General features: G+C 41.0%; 1 long non-coding RNA gene across 2 annotated transcripts; it reads right to left on the bottom strand.

Moving 5' to 3' along the window:
- Positions 1–6: 6 nt before the first annotated feature.
- On the bottom strand, positions 7–6,040 carry LOC138957002 (uncharacterized). 2 transcript variants are annotated; one of them, XR_011452902.1, is made up of 4 exons: positions 5,523–6,040; positions 4,640–4,705; positions 4,038–4,394; positions 7–705 (listed from the first exon to the last, which is right to left on the bottom strand). It is a non-coding gene; the product is annotated as an uncharacterized lncRNA (long non-coding RNA). The 2 variants fall into 2 exon arrangements; XR_011452903.1 differs by having other exon boundaries at positions 4,038–4,102.
- Positions 6,041–10,204: the final 4,164 nt, after the last annotated feature.

Below are 10,204 nucleotides of genomic sequence, written 5' to 3'. Positions count from 1 at the left end.
CCAGGTATATAGGCTGACCACCGTGGCTAAAAATTATTCAGGTCAATCATTTTTAGATCGTTAAGTACACTGAACCTAAAATAACACTGACAGACAGTACATGTACATAATAGATCCAAGGTACATGTATATACAAATTAGGAAAGAAGTCGTACAATGTCATTGAGAATATCACCGAGTCTGATAATGAAATTAATTCAGCATTAATTTGCTCCACCTGTACTAACTTATCATAGTTATGAAACAAGTAAACAGGCAACAAGTATTGTTGTGTTTAAGGCAAGATTATATTCATAAAGTAACAAACAGCATACATATTGTATCGAGAAAACAAAGAAACTTCACAATCAACGTTTTCCCCATAAACCTGTTTTGGAATCGATCAATCTTCAATTGCACAATAAGATGGATTGCAACTGTCTTTTTTTCATCGTTTACAGATCATATAAACTATCAACTGACTGACCTATTACTTTGTTTGGCTTTTTCATAAATAATAAATACACTTCATGTATAACAAATTGCATGCATTCCTGATTTTGTGTGTGGATGTGAGACCATGCATGGGGATTTTTATTCTGTGTGTACTATTAACTGCTGGATATAAACATACAACTACCTGCTTATAGAAGTTAGATCAAGAGAAGAAGCACCACCTGCCTGTGTTCTGCTTGGCACAGTTGCAGTATGAACGTAGCCTCAATGCTGATTCACAAAATGTAAAACATAAATAAAATGAGCAATTAAAAAAAATGTACAATACTTTCAAAAACACAATGCATATATTATTATTGGCGGGGATATAGCTCAGTTGGTAGCGCGCTGGATTTGTATTCAGTTGGCCGCTGTCAGCGTGAGTTCGATCCCAGGTTCGGCGGAAATTTATTTCACAGAGTCAACTTTGTGTGCAGACTCTCTTCGGTGTCCGAACCCCCCCCCCCCCCCCCCCCCCCCCCGTGTACACTACATTGGGTGTGCACGTTAAAGATCCCACGATTGACAAAAGGGTCTTTCCTGGTAAAATTGCTTAGGCACAGTTAATAATTGTCTACCTATACCCGTGTGACTTGGAATAATAGGCCGTGAAAGGTAAATATGCGCCGAAATGGCTGCAATCTACTGGCCGTATAAAATTTCATCTCACACGGCATCACTGCAGAGCGCCTAGAACTGTACCCACGGAATATGCGCGATATAAGACTCATATAAGACTCATTGATTGATTGATTGATTATTATGTCCAATAAAATAATCATTTAAAAACCTCATGAAAAAAACACAAACCAACACCCACAGGGCCTAACAGACAGAGCCACAAACACCAAGGGCACACACACACTCACATGTACAGTGTACACATGCACACACAGGTACACACGCATGTATGTATGGGTGCATGGTCCGAAGGGCATTAAGCCTGACCAATACAAAACAAGAAGGGCAAAGCCCATACGACTCACATGCTTGACCTTGACCTTTAACATACATTAAGAACTGCTTTACACATTTTTCCTACCAAAATACATGTGACCTTGACCCAAGGTCAAGGTCATCCAAGGTCATGCAACACAAAGCTGTTAATTCAAGACATAGGAAGTACAATGGTGCTTATTGGCTCTTTCTACCATGAGATACGGTCACTTTTAGTGGTTCACTACCTTATTTTGGTCACATTTCATAAGGGTCAAAGTGACCTTGACCTTGATCATATGTGACCAAATGTGTCTCATGATGAAAGCATAACATGTGCCCCACATAATTTTTAAGTTTGAAACAGTTATCTTCCATAGTTCAGGGTCAAGGTCACTTCAAAATATGTATACAATCCAACTTTGAAGAGCTCCTGTGACCTTGACCTTGAAGCAAGGTAAACCAAACTGGTATCAAAAGATGGGGCTTACTTCGCCCTATATATCATATATAGGTGAGGTATTCAATCTCAAAAACTTCAGAGAAAATGGGAAAAATTTGAAAACAAGAGGCGAAGCCTTCAAGGCTCACGTAAGAAATCGACAAACAGTAACACAAACTCAATCACTCTGTCACACATACACACACACACACACACACACAGAGTAAGCATAGGTGAAACTGTGCAAGAAAGCGAGACCCTGGATCTGCCAATTAGTCTCGGCCCGCTCACAATGACAATGACCGAGACTTTCAGTAATTCCTTTGCGTGACGTCCAACCCTCTTACGTCATAATGTGACGTCTTCAAATAGTTTCTATCACACACGTCAAACACTTTTGACCGAGACGTAATCTTCTTATGCGAGCTTTATCCATAGACTCGGAAATGTTAAAGTTTCTATCACACACACACGCACGCACGCACGCACGCACAGACAGACAAAGTTTATCATCGCATAGGCTACACTTACGTGAGCCAAATAGCTGTTTTTTAGACAACATTTATGGCCCCTGCGACCTTGACCTTGAAGCAAGGTCAAGATGCTATGTATGTTTTTTGGGGCCTTGTCATCATACACCATCTTGCCAAATTTGGTACTGATAGACTGAATAGTGTCCAAGAAATATCCAACGTTAAAGTTTTCCGGACGGACGTCCGGACGTCCGGACGGACGGACGGACGGACGGACGGACGGACGGACGGACGGACGACTCGGGTGAGTACATAGACTCACTTTTGCTTCGCATGTGAGTCAAAAATGGACAAACTTTGGCCGATTTAGGCGAATACTCTTTGGACATTTGGCCGATAGGGACATGAAAGTTTCGAATAAAGTAAAAATAAATCGGCGATTGGCAGAAGGGCCGACCCAAACGACATCCCTTCTGTGATAATACTGTTATAGACTGTGTATTTTAACACCATAATATTCCAAAGGGAGTAGAAAAAAATATTAGGTGTCCTTTGAAGGGAGGTGTCCTCTCATCGCAGGGGCCAACCATCACAGGTAACACCAGAATAACAAATCTCTTACAGAATCGCTGTCAATGTGATGTTGGGATCATAATCAGGATCATCTAGTCCTCCTGATCCTCTTCAGACTCAACTGTAACTTCAATTGTGAGGCTAACCAAAGAAAAACAATATCAGTTAAAATGACACAAGCTATTAGCCTATTAGGGCTCTAAAAACAAAACAATAAGGTGCGTGAAGCAATATAAAACATTTAGTCAGTCGTTACCAAACTAAAAGATCAACATGACAAACCATGAGTCATTGCTGAGACTACATTTAAATAGTCTCGGGTAACCATCCCCAAAGACTGAGATGGGTCAAGCCTGCAGTCTCCGCAAAGCATGCGACCATAGCACCTGTACACCTCACTTTCGCTCGCAGTTCAATATGTGAAAAAACAGCTCCTGTCAATCTGGTACAGCACAGCAAACCATGTGGTATTCTCTATGTGTTTTAAAACTAACATGCACTCACTTGCTTTAGGTAGTACAAATTGTGTAAAGCCATGGGAAACATATGTTATCAACTCTTAGTCTTAGATCCACTACACTTTTCAATTAGTACTACCATTAGTGTAGCTGTCTTGAGCTGCTACCCATAACAATTAAATGCTGAAAGCTAATGATTGAGGGAAAACTAAGATAATTAAGTAAGATTAATGAATGGGTACATGTGTCACAAAGAGCCCCTATACCTACAATAGTTAAAGCAGTTTCTGAACATTCCAATAATGACCTGAAAGATAATTACACAATGCACAATTTATTGCTTATTGGAATCTGCAGAATTAACCAGTTCCTGACAGAAAACAGAAAAACTTATTTGAAGAATTTATCATTCACTCAATGAGAATGAGATAGTTTTGGCCAAGCAGGATCGACACACAGAATTCAAGAAAATAGAAAAGGAATATATTTGTTCTGATCAATCATAAATGAAACAAATCCCAATACCCATTTGTAACCATAAAAGGATTTTATCATACACAGAAATTTGCAGTATTCACATTAATCAACTTTATTTTATAAATATTGTTTTAATACGTATACAACAAACAGCATGTGTTTTGAACACACCCACACAATATTTATCAAAGAAAAACAACTCACTCTAGTGGGTCAATGAAAGACTGAGATAGCTCTTTCTGCTTTCTGATCCATGAAACTTCTTGTCGCTGAAAGCAGCATATAATGTTAACTAATCAACAGTTCTCTCCTGCAAATTCAACTACAATACCACTATACTTTAACTCTAGTCTAAGTGAAACCATTTCTCAGAATATTTGTTATTTCACGCAGCTTTCTTCATTATTTTCTGATGATCTAGACACAGATAGTGACACATATTTTCAAACATGGAAAAATACAAAATATGAATTATGTAACAAGCAAGCTCACCCTCTTCTCAGAACATCCTGGTCACCATCATCATTTCAATGCTTGTTAATCTACAACTGCCACAACGTCCTACCAAAAAAAGACATGATGTATACGTGATATACGTTAGGCGTGAGGCATGATATTCTATGGCCCAGCAGCCTGAGCTTAATTGTTATCGTTTACAAATCATAATATTATTTAGTATCAACTAACTGTTTGGCTTTTACACCAATAACAAACACACTTCCATCTTCATATATCTCATAACTATAAATATAATTATGACTTTTTTGTACTATTTATTTTATTGATAATTTAAAACATACAACTACCTGCTGAGATCAAAAGAAGTACCGCCTGCCTGTGTTCTGCTTGGCTTTGTTGCTGTAGCCTCAATGCTGATTCACAAAATAAGAAAAATTAAGTAAATGTCCTATAAATAAATAATGTTCAAGACTCATGAAAAACACAAGCAACAACCACAGGGATACACAGACATGGCCACATACACACACACACACACACACACATTCACACAGGGGCGCACACACACACACACACACACACACACACACACACGAGGGCACATAGAACACAGGGGCACACACACACACACACACACACACACACACACACACACGAGGGCACATAGAACACAGGGGCACACACACACACACACACACACACACACACACACACACACACACACACACACACACACACACACACACACACAGTGTAGAGCAGAAATCGCACAATGCGCCGATAGATCTATGTTTTGTAATTTCATTTGCATAGTTCTATAAATAGTATCATAACAGACGCAAATGGCCGCAGAAAGAAACGGTTCGCTTATCCGAAATAAATCGTCAAACACCTCGTGCATACATTTTCCTTTTTACAGGTTATAAATTGGGAATCCCAACACCACAAGCAATGATGACTAAACGACACTAAACAAGACAGCAGCTTACGCAAGTTCCCAGTAATCAAAGCAAACGCCGAACGCAAAGTATCGACACTCAGTTTGTCAGGGCAACGGGCACTTTTACTGACTCACGGTGATACATTTCTGCTCCACAACAAATCCCTCCCACCCTAATTCAGTAATTCTTTGGTCAATTTACTTTTCACAAACAAGTCCAATATACACTTCCATCACATAACATAAATAGCATTCTAAACATCTCATGAAATGCATGAAAAAATACCCACTTGTTCAGCAGGTGACGAGCAAACTGCGGATTGGTGATGAATCCAAATTAATTCTTCACTTCGTTCCAACGCGCAAGCTCCTCACCGATATACACGCGCGACGTGTCATAGTTACGTGCACGAGTGCGTTTTCGTTTCTTCTTGGTTGAATCCGGTACAGTCGGCCGGGGACCATTGCGTTTTGTTCTTTTCTTATCACCCTGGTTCGATACGACTGAATGAGCCTCCATTTTTTCCTACAAGCTCATCAATTATGTGTGACCTAGTTTGCTTGTGACGTGTCATTCTATGTGCATGTGGTGATCATCAAGATGATGCAGATCTAAAAATAATTAAGAAATAGGCCAAGGACCGGCGGGTCCGAGTTAAAAATTAATTCGTAAAAAAATTGAAGTTCTTGACTCCTTGGATGGAAGTCAATGAAACTTGGTATTTATTCAAAGGAATAGATGCCTGAGGTATGACTAAAAGCCCCAGGGGCTCCGTGCACCTGGATTTGACAAGTCCAGTATCTTTAATACGAACCTCGTTAGCTAAACTTCCATGTTTATTCGGGATTTGTACTTTTCCTAGTTTGCAGTGATTTTTGATACAGTGTGATGCATGTGTCGCTTGCTCAAACGCTTTCTATTTAAAGTGAGTGTTGTCGTTGTCAACTTGTGGACTAAGGCTACCAACCGGAAGATGAAGAATGATGTATTGGTCTTCCTTATTCGCTAGATTTGTGCTGAGTGGCCGTGCTGAGTGGCCGTGCTGAGTGGCCGTGCTGAGTGGCCGAACTCCATCAGTCACAACTCCCCACAGTACTCCAATGATTTTGAATTCAACATATATATTAAAAAAAAGGAAAAAGTGTTATTAGAAACCAAGAAGACCAAGCAGTCGTTCAGCAAAGATTTTGCGAATTCAGTTACTTCTCTTTATTGTCAAAAGACCCAAAAAGCTTTTTCTGGGCTGCTATCGATCTCGAAGAACGTTTCGAAAGTTGTACATGAGTGCGCTCCTCAAAGGCTTTCAGTTTGGTTTGTAGGATGTCAAAAGAGTTGAACGTTTCGCCGACACTAATCGTTTCTTCCTCCGCTTCCATCTCAACAATATGGCGCCAACTGTGCCAGCGCGAGGCTACGACTAAACTGCCGAGTGAATCCGAACGATTCCGAGTGGTTCCGAGCCAGTGCCGTGAATATAGCATGGGGACTCGAGGCACGGACCCGTGGATGTAGCCACAACCTTATTAAAAACAAAAGCATCTAAAAACTGTGGGGGATACAATCACTCAGTTAAGTCATTTGCTGTTTGGCGGCCCGCCTGTACAACTCATCATCGCATGCATCTTGCAATTACTACAGCAGCTCCTCAGATGCCTCACAGATCAGAGTCACATCACATCTCCATTCAATATTCATTCTAGCTGCCTGCTTCAGGTACTCGCAGTGCTATTTTTGCCAGGAATTCCCTTGAGAGGTCAGATTAGTGTCATGCCGGCACCATCCTGAACTCAGGTCAAAATGAGTTCGGCTCATTCTATCCCTGACAAGAAGCCTTGGTTTTCCTTGTCTGGCGAGGAAATCGATTTTTTACATATTTAGATATTTTCGTAATGTGTTATGGATGTAAGCAGATTCGCGATCGTCGATAATGATTTTTCATGGTGTTGTGTAATTTTTAAATTACAAAGGAATTGATATGTAAGACAGTTTCAAGCGAGCTATTTTTCGCGGCCGTATTTACTGTGCAAACAACTCTAAATATGGCAACAGTGTCACGTGATAATCAACCGTTTGGTTTCGGCGCTCGCTGGAGCAGACGAATTTTTGACAGTGATGCAACCATATATTACGGTCTCCTTCCGGAAGCAGTCCCAAAATTTCGACTTGTTTTGACCTTCGAACGATGTCTTTATTATAACTGTGAAGAACAGAACGGAGATCACTGTCGAAGTCGGCCAATCTGCAATCATTTTCGTCTCGCGAACACTGCTCGTGAACAATAAATGGGACATAACTCTGTATTCTTGTTTTAATAGATTCGCGTAGGACTTTAGCGTCCGGTCAGAGGGACTAAAGCGATAGCGTGGAGCGATGATGATCAGAATGATGCCGGCACGTCATTGCGCGTGACGCTGGGGCCACGTGACACAGCATCCGGGCACTTCGAAATATCTCATGCATTTGTTATGCTGATACTGATAGTGTATGTGACCTTCGTGGGCTATTGTGTTCATTCAGTATCCTGAGCCATGCTTACGGGTCAATAGAAGTAATGGGGGTTGTTGTTGTTGTTGTTGTTGTTGTTGTTGTTGTTGTTGTTGTTGTTGTTGTTGTTGTTGTTGTTGTTGTTGTTGTTGTTGCTGCTGCTGCTGCTGCTGCTGCTGCTGCTATCGCCGTCGTCGTAGTCGTCGTTGTAGTCGTCGTTGTCAACGACTGAGGATTTCTTTGGTTCAGCTTGGACCGTTGCTGCCTGTTTTGTGAGAATATACATTATGCAAACTAATGACAACACATGAGTTCAAGATGGGGGAACGCTTTGTGGATATATCCGTTCACAAGGATCGTGCTTGAGATCAATGGTTGTAAGGTGGTTGAAAGTCACCTGAACTACAAGTATCATTTTCTGTGATGTGAAGAGCACTTGCGGGGGCCGGGGATGGGGAGGAGGGAAGGCCTAGTTTTGTTCACAATTTCTGTTCATAATCTCTGTCAATTTACCTGCATTTATTATTATTATGGTGAGCTTATATAGCGCGAACCACAATTAACTGTGCTCTCCGCGCTTTACATATTAATTTCTGCCGTGTGAAATGGAATTTTTTTACAGACAGACAGACAAACAAACATTTTTTACACACAATATATAACGCATTCACATCGACCAGCAAACCTCAAGCCTGTTAGGCGAGCATTCACCTTTCGCGGCCTTTATTCCAAGTCACACGGGTATTTGATGGACATTTTTATCTATGCCTATACAATTTTGCCAGGAAAGACCCTTTTGTCAATCGTGGGATCTTTAACGTGCACACCCCAATATAGTGTACACGAACAGTCCGTTCTTTTTAATACCTGATACAGAGAGAAAAAAAATTAAGACCCCCCCCCCCCCCCCCCCCCCCCCAATTTAAGTCCTCCCTTTTCTCAGATTTACTGTTCATAAACTCTGTCAATTTACCTCAATTTTAAGACTCCCTCCCTTTTAAGACTCCCTCCCTTTTAAGACTCCCTCCATTTTAAGACTCCCTCCATTTTAAGACTCCCTCCCTTTTAAGACCCGAATGTCTCTGAATTTTGGAGGTCTTAAAAGGGAGGTTCCATTGTATTCTCAGATTTTTTAGATTTTAAAATGGGGGTTCCACTGTACTATTTTTGTTGAAAAAGTGGGTCGTGTCAGTCAGTGGGGCAAGTGTTTTCCAGTACAGAGCTATTGGTCGATCGATAGCAGTGTGTTCTCAGTTCGCGTCCCCTGGGATTAATTGTCATAAAACAAGCTGGCGAGAAGAGAGTTCGTGCTGATTTATGTTCAAGCTCTGCCGCCTCAATCGTTTTTCTAATGATGAAATGAGAAAATAATTTCGCAGCTTTCTGAATGATGTTGTCGCTGTGAGTGAGTCTGTGTCTCTTCGTGATTTTTTTGTCTCGTGGTGTTGCTAGGGGCAATAATGCTGATGATTGTGACGACATTTCTTTTGTTTTCTGTTGATGTAATAGAAGTTAAGTGGTCGTTGTTGTCACTGTTTTTGTTGTTATTCCTTCTGCTGCTGCTAATGCTGAGCGGTGCGTGTAGCAGTTATTATATCATTTGCTGTGGATAAACAGATAGATAGTTGACTGATTTTGCTGTTGTCATACCACGGGCGGTGCTATGCAGTTAAGCACTTAAATGTTAACTGATTATTTAAACTGAGAGGATAACGGGTGGTGGGAAGTAGGGGAGGGGGCGGTTAAACTCGGTTGTCACGTGACTGTCGACGCAAAAGAGAAATCCTGAATACAACGGGTGAAAGAAGCTTGACAAATCTGTTCCAGATTCTCACTTTCAGAGTCGTTCACCGAATCAGTGACATGCATTTTGAGTGCATTGAAAAGTCACATCATTTATAGTTCTTTTTTCTTTCAACTGAAGTTGCATGTTATCTTTGGCGTCTCAGTTACAATTTTGACGTTCCTATTTTTCCATTTCCTATTGTTTCTAGCATAAACAACACCAAAAAGTAAGCGTTCGAGACTGTCCCATCTTTCATCGTTACTGATTGCACCTCTGCTGATGTTGCAACTTGTCAGCAACTTTGAGCAACGGGAACACCGAGGGGTAAGCAGCGCTGTCCGTTACACGCCTTCAGTGCAGCCCGCGTTGATTTATTTACCTGACCGGCTGTTTGCTCTACAGGTGATCCTAGCGAAGGTAAAGGGGGGGGGGGGGGCGGGTAGGGGATGTTGCTGTAACTGACTTCAGAGTTCTCAACAACAGCAACACCAACAACAACGACAACACCACCACCAACAACAACAATTTGACTATTACTATTACTACTTCTACTATACTACTACTACTGCAGCTACTACTACTACTACTACTACTACAACAACAAAAACAACAACAACATGTCACAACAAAAGAGTTAGTAACAATGTAAATGGCTTCAGGGACACAGACTTGAAGCAATGAAGTAGTACAGACTTGTGTTC

Source organism: Littorina saxatilis, unplaced genomic scaffold, assembly GCF_037325665.1.
Source record: "Littorina saxatilis isolate snail1 unplaced genomic scaffold, US_GU_Lsax_2.0 scaffold_1543, whole genome shotgun sequence".
In the NCBI taxonomy this organism is placed as follows: Eukaryota; Metazoa; Mollusca; class Gastropoda; order Littorinimorpha; family Littorinidae; genus Littorina; species Littorina saxatilis.
This window is presented reverse-complemented; position numbering and strand designations above follow the sequence as displayed.